General features: G+C 45.5%; 1 long non-coding RNA gene across 3 annotated transcripts; it reads left to right on the forward strand.

Annotated features, from left to right (window-relative positions):
• Positions 1-222: 222 nt before the first annotated feature.
• LOC120596231 (uncharacterized) lies at positions 223-7,351 on the forward strand. 3 transcript variants are annotated; one of them, XR_005651115.1, is made up of 5 exons: positions 223-542; positions 1,146-1,422; positions 2,124-2,300; positions 4,563-4,693; positions 7,124-7,351. It is a non-coding gene; the product is annotated as an uncharacterized LOC120596231 (long non-coding RNA). The 3 variants fall into 3 exon arrangements; XR_005651114.1 differs by lacking the exon at positions 7,124-7,351 and adding an exon at positions 4,821-5,983 and having other exon boundaries at positions 228-542; positions 1,228-1,422; XR_005651113.1 differs by having other exon boundaries at positions 229-542; positions 1,228-1,422.
• The last annotated feature ends 4,704 nt before the right edge of the window (positions 7,352-12,055 follow it).

Raw genomic sequence — 12,055 nt, forward strand, 5'->3', positions numbered from 1 at the left:
GAGTAAAGCGGGGTGAACACTGACATACATTCGGCAGTGGCCCTGCCTCCCGCCCCTCCCAGTTCCTGCTAATAACTCCTCCTGGACTCTGTGTGCTGGGCTCTGCTCACCCCATTTAAAGAAGACTTGGGGAAGGCGGCCAGAGAGGCAGGTCTGCCTGGCCAGGAGCACGCAGCCTCCGTGAGTCATGGTCTCCAGAGAGGGGGCTCTCCTGCGCTCACCATTGCCTTTTGATTTTAATGAGGGTACCTCCTGGCAGCCCCTGGCTCCTGGCCTGGATCACAAGAAACCAAACGATGAGTCATTGAGAAGCTACCTCCTAAACAACTGGAAATTAGCTTTGATTCCTGGGGAGGTTTGGCTCTCGGCCCTTCCTTCAGGGTGTTTCCTAGGGAGTGTCAGGTTTCTGAGACAATCCCTCAGTGAGCCATTTTTAATCCTGACTTGGCCAAGATGGAGCCCCTGCAAGCCCCTGCCAGGATGTACTTACTGGTGGCAGAAAACTGAAGACCATACGGCCAGAGTAAGGCAGGGAAATCCAGGTAGGCTTCCAGGTAGAGCTATCTCCAGCAGCCATTTGAAGTAGGGGCACTGGGAGGGCTTGGACTTGGAGGAGAATTTCAGGCATTCAAAAATTGTGGTCGGCTTTATGGTTTTCTCACCAGTGGCACAATGCGGTAGAATTGTCTCTGCATCAGTAAGATTAGGACTTGAGTGTTAGCTCCATCACTCAGGGCTGTGCGACCTTGGCCAGTCCTGTGACTTCTCTGAGCCCAGTTTCGTCATCCAAAATATGGGGATACTTAGACCTACCTTTCGGTGTTTTGGATCGAATGGAAAGGAAATAAAATGTGTAAAGCCCTTTGCGAGATGCCATGCCCATAAGAGGAATCCATGAAAATTGGGTCCTTCCCACCCTCCCTCCTTACCTGGCCACAGAGGAGGCAGCTGCTATTCCCGGAGCTCAAAGCTTATACCCGTGGGGGTATAGCATGCAGCTGGGCCGGGGCCCCCAGCATTTCAGTGGGATTCTTGTCCCCACTTGACCGGTCTTAACTTCCGCAGTGGAGGGTGGCTGGAGTGGAGGTGAGTGGAGAGAACAGAGCCCTGTCTTCCTTCTCTTGGTATAAACTTACCCCTTGTAGGTTAGAAGTAGTCTTCCTCCTCCTCATCATTATCCTAACCATAAAAATGGCGAAGCAATCACCACTTACTAAACTCTGACAGCGTGCCAGGCACTGAGCTGGGAGCTCGCAATCTGCTGGATCTCACCGCTTCTGTTGCTTCCCTCGGATCCTGAAGAATCCTAAGACTCTCCCAGCAAAATAGGATCACCTTATTCCTGAAGGATTCTTTGTCTGTTCCTCAGTGACTGTATCGAGGACTTGCTCTGTGCTGGGGATGCACGGAGAGCAGAACCAGGTATGATTCCTGTCCTCACGGGACTGAGAGTCCAGTAGGGAGACAGACATTACTAACTACCGACTGAGTGGAAATTTACAAATAGAGGTAAGTAGCTGACAGAATGGTCCATGGAGCTATGAGAACATATCTGGGCTGGCAGTCAGTGAGGGCTTCTCTGTGAAAGAAATGGTTTAGCAGGGATCTTAAGAATTTAACTGGATGAAGAGGGAAGCGGAAAGAGTTTAAATAGAGGGGCAGCCTGTGCAAAGGCCCGGCGGTCTGATGAACCTAGCACCCAGGTGAGGCTGAAAGGAGCCTGGGGTAGCTGGGCTGGTGATGGATGGGCCTCGAAGGATAGAATCTACTGAGAAGCTGACCTGGGCACCTTGACCTCCCGTTCACCCCACAGTAAGCCTTTGTGCTTGAGCCTGATGGACAGGCAACCTAGAGCTTACAGAATATTGGAGAGGACCTGGGAGCCCCCATGAGAATGAGGCAGCTCATTCTACTGGGGAGCTCCATGGGCACCCAAATATTAGGGAAGCTTGTCCCTCCAGTGGGAATAGGCTTCGTACAGCTGTCGTCACACAGTTGGGTTCTCCTGTTTCTGATGGAGAGTAAAGAACTACGATCCTTGGTGTGAGCCTGTTGTCACCTTTCATATGGTCACCAACATCCTTGCAAAGATGTACAGTCACATCCTGTTGGTCTTTGTCCAGGGAATAATGGAATGCCCGTGAGCAGTTTGAAAGAAGGAGGTGTCCTGCTCACGTCCGTGTTTGGACAAGATACTCCTGGCTGCTGAGAAGAGACCGAATAGGAAGGACACGGCAAGGAAGAGAAGGCCAGTGAGCAGGGGACCGCAGGCTCCCAGATGGCATGGCTCCACATATCAGGTGACAGGAAGGGGCTGTGCTGGGACGAACTCGGAGGGTGGTGGAGGCTGAGGAGGAGTATGAGTGCACTGGGCCACCACCCTCGTCACTGAGCCTTCATGGGTGCAGCGGTCATGAGGGGGGAGAGGAAGCAATGGACTCTCGTCCCACAAATGCTCCACTGCTGACCAAAGAGGGGAGAAGGCGGGCGAGGGCTCTGGGGAGCAGGGATGGCCACGTGGGTACAAGCAGGTGTCGTATGCAGCACAAGGCCTGTGCGTCTTGCTGGGGAGCACGTGTTTGTAAGTGCCTGTGAGTGTCGGGGGACAAGCAGGCCCCACCTACTGTGAGGGACCCCTTTGCTCCTGAGTGCCGCAGTGTCCTGGCTGGGGCAGTGCCATGGCCTCCGGGGTCGGGCTGCCTGGCTTCCCCACCAGCTTACTGGGTACCCTTGGGCAAATGACCTCACTTCCCAGAGTCTCCACTTCCTCATCGGTACAGCGGGATGGATAATGGTAGCATCCGGCTCATCACGTTGTTGGGGGAGTTAATAAAACAATGCCTGCAAAGTGCTTAGAGGAGGAGCCAGCAAGTCCCATGGTTGTGACTATTTAGTTGCTGTCAGTAGCAGTATTTCTAGTTAGCACAGATTTGGGGGCTCCCTACCAAGCCCCTTCCTGCCTGGACCCTCCCTCCACTTCTTTCCTGGAGACCTCAAGAGCCTGTTCTGATTGGTGGTGGTCAGGTTTGCCCCTAACATTTCAACATTTGTGGGGGCTGGGGATCCTCACGCCGTGTGTCTAAATGTTTAAAAGCCATCAATCAAGCACGTTCCATCCTTCTATCTAAATATACTTTCCTAACAACAAACTAAAGAATATATGGAAAGCCAGTTTCCATATGACTGAAAGTCAGAAATGTGTCCAAATCTATTGAGTTGAATTATTATTGCATATATCTGAGTGTTTTGTTGATGGGCTGGCAATGTTCGAGTAACTCATAAATGTAAACTTCATAAATTATTATACATTTTATTTAATCAAATTCGTTTTTCATGCTTTTATTTCAGCAAAATCTCCAATTATGTTACAATCACATTTTCATGTAATTTGTGTTCCTCTGATAGTAATGACCTAAAAGATTTTAAAAATGTAATTGCATTTAAAGTGTATAAAATCTAAGTATTTCATGAAAAACAAAAATTAAACTAAAGAGAAAAAAAATTAAAATTATTTTAATGATTTCAAAAGACTTCTAAAATCCTCTAAATTCTCAATGAAAACTAAAAGGCAAAATATAAATTACAGCTAATGAATATAAAAGCTTTTAATAAAATTAGTTGAAGTCGACTTTTAAAAAGTTTTTTTTGTTGTTGAAATTTAGTTACATCTTACCAAATGTTTCAGTAAAGGGAAAACTATTTGCAATGCTGGCATTCGATGTCATTTAGTTGCCAGTGTACAAAACTGCTCTCATGACACACACGATATGTGTAGACGTACATTTATAGGAATTCGTGAGTAATATGCATTGCTTGATGCCCCCGATGTTCCTATCACTCTGTGAGACTGTGGTGCGTATCACACTCTTTCCCCAGCCTCCAGACACCCTGATTTAGAAATGAACAGACACAAGAAAATGGATGTTTGGAACGAATGGGAAGTGATATTTTGCTGTGCAAGACATAGCGCACTCATGCTATGGAGGGAAGGAGCTGATGAGCGAGCTCGAGCTCATCCGTCCTTAAGTGCTCCTGCTGCTCAAGTCCTCCCTTCGAAGCGGGGTCCACCTCTGATGTGGGGCAAACAGCACAGCCCACAGCCCTCCTGACAGCCTTTCGTCTCTAAAGCACAAGGCGAGAAATGCAAGGAAATGTTTCCTTGGGACCTGAAGGGTCTTAGTTACCAGAGCGGATGTTTGAAGTGGGGGATGGTACTGCCCCAGGGCCAAGGGCCCGTCAAGGGATAGAGGCACTCACAGGCCTTTCAGTAAATTTAGGGTGTGTGTCTGTGTGTGTATGTATGCGTATGCCTGTGTGTACATGTGTATATGTATGTGTGTGTTTGTGTGTATATGTGTGTATGTATGTGCTTGTGTGTGTGTGTGTGTGCGCGCGTGTGTGTATGCGTGTGTGTGATATGCATCTCTAGTCTGTGCTGCATCTCTAGTCTGTGCTGGTGGTAGTGATGGCCACCATTCATGCGGCATCTCCTAGATTGTTCTAGGGGCTTTATACTAACTTCCACTGCAAATGCATGAAGTGGATATTATTCCATTTTACAGTTGATGGAACTTAGGCTCAGTGTCTTGCCAAAGAAGTAACCAGCCAAGGCCACACAACCGACTACCGAATTCACAGGATGGGTCAGAAGCTGGATGGGTCTGATGCAGTTGCTCCATGCTGCCTCCCAGTGGTGAGTTTAGGCATAGGCCTGATACTGCTTACTCATTCCTGAGGCCCAGCATTCTGGATGTTGGTGTCCCCTTCTATGGATACACTAAGCTGACCTCAGCTGCGTGCTCTGACCCTTTGTGCTTTAGTCTTGCAGAGCCTGCTGCGAGGCCCTCCCTGGAGGTATCCAGGTAACCAGAACCCAACCCTGGGGGCTTCTTCTTCCTAAAACTCTGCAAACTTCCTCTCTCCTGGGATCCATGATCTGACAGCACCAATGTCCTAGTGCTCAGGAATGCTGCTCCTTTGGAACTTAAGGAGCCTGTGATACAGGCTGGAGGAAAGAATCCCAAAGAGAGGGGTGAGAGATTGGGCTTTGGGCTCTGCTAGTAATCAACCCACTGCACCTCCTGGGCCTCTGTTTTCTCAACTGAGCTATGAGAAGATTGCATGGGAATCTACAGGAGCCCTTGCAGTTCAAAGGCACACTCAGGCTTGGCCCTGCACCTGGTGGGGTTCTCAGCAAGATTCCAGGTGTGAAAGAGTCTGGATTCCGGTTATTCATTGCTGGTGACAGCCACCCCAAAACACAGTGGCTTGAGCAACAGCAATTTACTACTTCTCACAATTCTGGGGATTTATTGTGTGGTTTCTCTGCTGATTTCACCTGTGAGGCTGTTATTGCTGGAGGGTTCACTGGGCTGGAAGGTCCAAGATGGCCCCACTCCCGTGTCCGATGGTTGGTGCTGGCTTCAGCTGGATACCCTGATTCTCTTCTTCTACCGGGATGAGAGATATGACAGCTCATCCTCCACTTGACTTGATCAGCTTTCTTACATGCGGTCTTGGCGTTCCAAGGCGGCAAAGGCAGAAGCTACACCATCTCTTAAGGCTCTTGTGTCGAAACCCACCCACGATAACCCTTCTGCAACATTCTACTGGTCGATGAAAGTCACAAACAGTTCAGATGCAACGGGTGAAGAAGTAGATTCTGCCTCTGAAAGGGAGAAATGACAAAGTCATGTTACAAAGGAACCTGTACCCTACACCTTGAGATGAGAGGAATTTGTGGCCATTGGACAATTTATCACAGACTGTTAGAAAGGTGCCATCCTCAGGGATAACTTCAAATTAACTTACACCAGGAGATGGCAAACTTTTTCTACAAAAAGCCACATAGTACTTATTTTAAGCTTTATGTACCATATGGTCTGTCGCACTACTTCATGCTGCCCTTGTAGATCAAAAGCAGCCATGGGCAATATGCAAACAAGAGTATGGCTGTGTTTCAATAAAACTTTATTTACAAAGACAGGTAGCAGACTGGGTTTGGCCTATGGGCTGTAGTTTGCCAACTCCTGACTTACACACATGTTGATCACTGTCCTGGAAACATCTGAGGGCAGGAATGATGTTCCATAGAGGTGGCCCTTGCTTTTAGACATAATGAATTCCTAAAATGCATATCATTAACAATATTGATCAGGTTACTTATTTATTCGTGAAGTAAATATTATTGAGTTCTTGCCTTGCAAGAGGTACCGTTCTAGGCATTAGGTAAGTGAGAGAGATAGTTTACTTGTTTTCTTGGAGCATATTTATACTCTACCTATTATAGAACAGAAAAAAAGTGTCTTAAACATCATAAGGAATTTTGGCCAGGCTCGATCAGGACTCAGGTTCAGTTTCTCTGTGATCATCCAGTTACCTCCTCTCTCTCCATGTATTGGATTTGTCCTCTTTATTCTCAGTCTGGCTTTACTCATGGAAGACATGAGCACCAGGTAGTGGCTTCCTGGGGCTACTTGCTTCCTTGTTCTCGTTCAAGAGAGAGACTTCTCCCTCAACCAACAAGAGTCCCGATTGGTTTATCGGAGATCTTGTGCCCGGGAAAATGGCAAGTGATAACTGGCTTAGATCTGAGTTGCCAGGCCCAATTACTATGGCCAAGAGGATGGTAAGCCCCTGATGGCTTATACCAATCGGAACTCTCTTCCTGGAACTGGACCTGGGGTCATCCCATCCCCTGCTGGAGTGGGATAGATGAAAATCATCGCAAAGCAAAGATGACAGTGTTTCTTCCTGTCATTTTTGTGGGGGATCAGCCAATGATACGGCAAAGCAGCAAACAGTGAAGTACAGGGGTTATTAAGCAGCATCGAAGGAGCAGGGCAGTGGAACACCAATGGTCAAGTGGTCACTGGGAAAAAAGTGATCACGTGACATCACTCAGATGCAAAGGGGACTGGGATCATAGCTCCTGACTGGGCTGCTGCCTTCATTCCAGGGATAACCTCCCAACGAGCAAGGAAGCCTGAAATTTTGGTGTCTGCCGCGGAAGTCTCTTCCAGGCCTTGAAGGCATCCTGTTCTTTTTCCTTATACCATTCATCGCAGTTTATGAGCATTTTAAAAAAATGTATATCTGTTTGATTCTCTCTCTCTTTTTTCAGATTCTCAACTCCATGAGAGTTGGATAGTCATCATTGTATCCTCAGTGCTCAGCATGAAGTAAGCGTTCCATAAAAGTTGTTGAATGAGTAAAGAAAAGAAGCTCTATATCTATATCCTAGATACTGACTTTCAATGTGGCAACATATACTTATACATCGGTCCTTTTCATTGCAAGTAATAAAATAACCAATTTTCCATGTTAAATAAAAAAGTGGGTTATGGCTCAAGTCAGTGAAGATTCTGGAAGCATGGTAGCTTTCAGGCGCGGCTGGACTGTGACTCTCGCTCTGTTTTCTTTGCAGTTCTTTCTATCCTGCCCTCTCTCAGCGTCACCTTTGTTCCTAAGCTGACTCCTCTAGTGAAGCTAAGATGATCGAATGTAACCAGGGCCTCATACTTCCTCATTCATACTGGGAGAAAAAAGAGGAGGCACGACACCCCATTGTCACTGCACAAAAGTCTTCAGCCAACCGAGAACAATCTTTAGTCACAAAGAGGATAATATGGAAGCTGACTGACCTTTCCTTTGGGCCCACCCTCGGATCTAGGGGACAGGAGTATTTGGACAACTCCATGATGGCTGTGCAACAGGGGAGGGAAGGGTGAATCCCCAAAGGAAGACCTGAGTTCTATCAGGAAGGTCTTAAGAGGGTAAATGGGCATGGCAGAAACTCAGCATATCCCTTTCACTGCTGTGTTTCCAGAAATTAGGGTGTTTCTAGAACTGCTGATAGTCAATCCAGAAATGTCTATTTAATTGGAGGTGGGGTGGGCGGAAAGGTCCATTATTGTGAGGCCGGGGAGTAACACCAAATTCGAACTAACTCAATAAAATCATGGAGCTGAAACTACTCCCAGAGAAAACACAGAAGTGCTCCAAGTGGATTTGGGCAATTCTGGAGACAGTCTTTGCTCTAAGCCTCAGAGTCTTAATCTAGGGATATAAAATTTGCAAATTCGTAAGTTCTTAGACTATACGTAAGTAATATCCAGGAAGTCAGCATACTGAGAATCATGGAGGGTGCCTACCTGTCAGCCAGAATGCTAAACAAACAATTGGATTTCCTTAAACAAAGAGAAATGACAACCCTTGGAAGACAAGCCAGCAAGATAAATGTAAGAACAAAGAGTTCATCTCAATAACAAAACAAAGCAGCTCTGGTGCTCCCAGCAGGTCTTGCAACACAAATGGAGGCGTTGCCAGAGCAGCAGCAAACACCTCAGCATTGCCTGGCGATACCCCAAACAGGTGCAAATTAATGCCCACCAAGTCCTTACAAAGAGAGAGATGAATTCCACACATTCAATTGAGCAAACATTAAGAGTTCTAACACTGTGTTGATTGCCAAGATGAAAAGACTGCGTTGGCCCCAATGGACAGAAAAGCAAATGTGTGAGCGGCTATAAGAGATGTGTGTGTATAAAGCACAAGGGGCCACTGAGGAGGGACAATTCATTCCGCCTGGATGGCATCAAGGAGAGCTGCTGTCCTACCTGAGCTGGGGCCTTGAAGAGTAAAAAGGGTCCAGCTGGTGATATCCCCAAGGAGGGAAATGCAGTAGGGGCTGTGGCTAGAGCTCCACAAGCTCTGAAGTCCTATGGGAATTTTTGCTTTTCACTGCTCAGAATCCCTTCTCCCCTCCTTTGATATCATCCCATTTTGCCTTCTCTCATTCTATATGGTCCTAGTGAAATTGCCAATCACAATGAGGCCCCACCCTCAAAACAGATACATGACCCAAAACAGCCAATCAGACTCTCTCCTGGGAATCACATCCGTCAGCAGGAGATGAAAGTAGCTTAAGGCAAACGGAGCAGAGCATTCTGTCCTCAGCATCCTAAAGAGACTATTCATAAGGTTCTGCTACTGAGACTCCTTGCATCCTGTCCCTCCCAAGACCTGCTGGATCAGCTCTTTTTTCTAATTCCTGAGTCACCATGCTTCCTTTCACTAAGTTCCTTTTTGGCTTTGGTTAGCTAGAATAAATTTCTGTAGCTTGCAAAGATCTTTAATTGATATGGAAATTATACCAGGAAGAAGGTTATAGGCAACAGCCCCTGAAGGAAATTAGGGAGTCTGGGATTGGTTTGTGGGCAGAGATGAGACCATGATTTGGCATGCCAGCCACCCACAGTACTCACAGTCGCTAAACAGCCACCTGCTCACCAAGGCAAAACTTGGGTGACTGGATGGTAGCTGCCATCAACAATTGAAAGGGGATGAGGAATGAGGAGACCTTATGGTGGGATGGTTGCTTTGACAGAATTAGGTTAATTAAAGAAAGAGATATTTATAAAACATGGCACCATCCATATCACATGTTTCTTGTTTATTTCTTCTGTTCTCCTCTAATAAAATATGAGTTCCTTGAGGGCAGGCACTGTCTTGTGCACTGCTCTGTCCCCAGTCCCTAGAACAATGCCTGGCACTTAAGTATTTGATGAACAAATGTGAATAAACAGCAAGCTCAAGCTTAGGATTTCTAGAGCAAGAAACAGAAGAGTTATCCCAGAAGGAATTGAAGGAATTTGCTAATTCATGCTATCAAAAATCTGGGGAGAAATTGTGAGGTTAGACGTTGAGGTTCCTTCATCTAGAATAAAATTTTAGGTCAGGTTAGACGTATTACTGTGGATCCCTGGCCCAAGGTTCTTCAATTCAGTGTGCTAATTTGGGCATCCCCGTTGAGTCTAATGTTGCTTGGGTTGGCTAATTTAAATGCTGGTCCACATCACATGACGTGTCAAGCTAGACTCATTGTCTTCCCCTTGGGGTAAGAATGAGACATGTTGAGGAGACATAATTCCTGATTGTATCTCTCCTGTGCACCCCACCTCCCACCCACCCTCTCACTGTCCCCTGAGAAGGTCCAGCTTCCTCTTCCATCACTCTCACTCTGAGAACCTGACTGATGAGGAGAGCGCCATAATTTTTCAAAAGGCTGTTTTGGGATTTTCTTTCTTGGCCAGCAATGCTGGTGGGAGGGGCTGCTAATGAAATTATTTCAGTGGAGTTGAGGGATGCCCAGGGAGGCGCAGTCAGGAGGCAGTAAACAATCACTAGGGGCAAAATGATTGGGGCCGTCATGACAAGTAGTCATTGGATGAGGTGATGAGATCTCAGAGCACCAGAAAGAAAATGGGCCTATAACCCATGAAGGTCTTGTTTGGTTCGTGTAATTGACACACCTGAATGGCAGGATGGTGAATATACAGCATTTCAACTTCAATGAAGTTCCTTGGGGTCCAGGAGTGCATCAGGATATTCCTTGTAAATTAGAAGGAAGCTCAGACTGGCATTAGATTTCTATCAGACATAGCTGTCATTCATTCTAGGATTCTTTTTATTATTTTTGTGACTGTATTTTGGACTTTACGTTTTCACTTTAGCTTACCTTATTATTTTATTGGAATGCATTCTCAGTTAATTTTCTAAAAAAAAGAAACAGACTTTTAAATTCTTCCATGTCCCCAAATATCTTGGTTGTCTCGTACTTTTTCTGGATGTAGAACTCTGGCCCAGGAGTTGGCAAACTGTGGCCCTTAGACCAAATTTAACCCTCTGCCTGATTCTTGTCCCTTTGTGGATAGCTGTTTATTCTCCCCTCTTTCTAGGATCCCTTATTCATTAAGGGTCTAAAATTTTATAGAGATGTGGCTTGGTAGAAGTCTTTTCTCCATCTGATATTCTAGGCACTTAGTGAGGTCATTCAATCTGTGGACTATTAGTCTTTAGCTCTGAATTCTCATGTTTCTTTGAGAATTTCTTTTGTTCCGTTTTCTCTTTTTCAATTTTCTATAAGTTGAGCATTGGATTTTCTAGATTAGTTTTCTGAGTCTCTTATCTTTTTGGTTATATTTTCTTTTTTTATAGTCTTTTTGTTCTAATTTCTGAGACTTATCTAGACTTTATCTTTCAATCCTTCCTTGATTAAAAAAATTCCAGCAATCTATTTTCTTGAAATTTCCAAGAGCTCTTTTGTGCTCTTTAGTTATCATTTTAACATAACTTCCTTACGCTTTATGAATGCATTATTTTCTTGAATCTTTCTGAGGCTAACAATTAGAGAATTTAAAAAATTATCCTCTGTTTCCTGAATAGTCTCTATTTCTTCTGGATCATGCCCCTCCTTGTTTACGGTGACCTCCTTCATTTTGCATTTACGGTGGTCCTTGATTATCTGTTCATATTTACAAACAAGACGATAAACATCTCTATACATGTGGGCTGGGTTTGTCATTCAGTAGATTCTGCTTTCAGATCAGTGGGTAGAGAGCCAGGCTTGAAGAGTTCTTTTATCTTGAGCATTAAAGTCCATACTAATTGCCCTAATTATTCCTAGACATCTTGCTGAAATAGGGAAAAGTCCTCTGATTTTTTTACTAGGAGTGTAGTGGTGGTGATATGGTGGGGGAGGAGGAACATATTGGATACCCCAAAATTAGCATTCTTTTCTATGTGTTAATATGAATGTGTGATGTGAACAGTTGTGTGTAAAGTGTGTGTGTGTGTGTGTTGTAGTGGGAAGGGTTTGTATCAATACCTCCTCTCCATTTTGTTGGTAATAGCCAGATTTTACTTTGGAAAACAACCCCTTCTTCAGTTCCATGTGACCCTGTAGGGGTCGTCTCTCAAGGTGCCCTGCACTTTCCACTACAAGGGTAGAACTCGTGACCCAAGATGTCCAAGCACAGTCCTCTGTTTCTCCTGGCCACAAGGCTATTTCTGGGAGTAGGCACCTAAACTGGACCAATCAGAATCTTTCATTAGATTTGATTTGTGGATCTCCCTATTCTTTGGATCTTGAGCTATAAAGACCATGCAAGCCTAGAGCTTCTAGTGACCATTTATCTTGTTTACATGGAAAAACCTGCCTGTAGAATGGAGCCAATACGTTGAGGGAGGCAGAGATAGATGATAGATTAGATAG

This window comes from Pteropus medius, unplaced genomic scaffold (assembly GCF_902729225.1).
Source record: "Pteropus medius unplaced genomic scaffold, Ma_sr-lr_union100, whole genome shotgun sequence".
NCBI lineage: Eukaryota > Metazoa > Chordata > Mammalia > Chiroptera > Pteropodidae > Pteropus > Pteropus medius.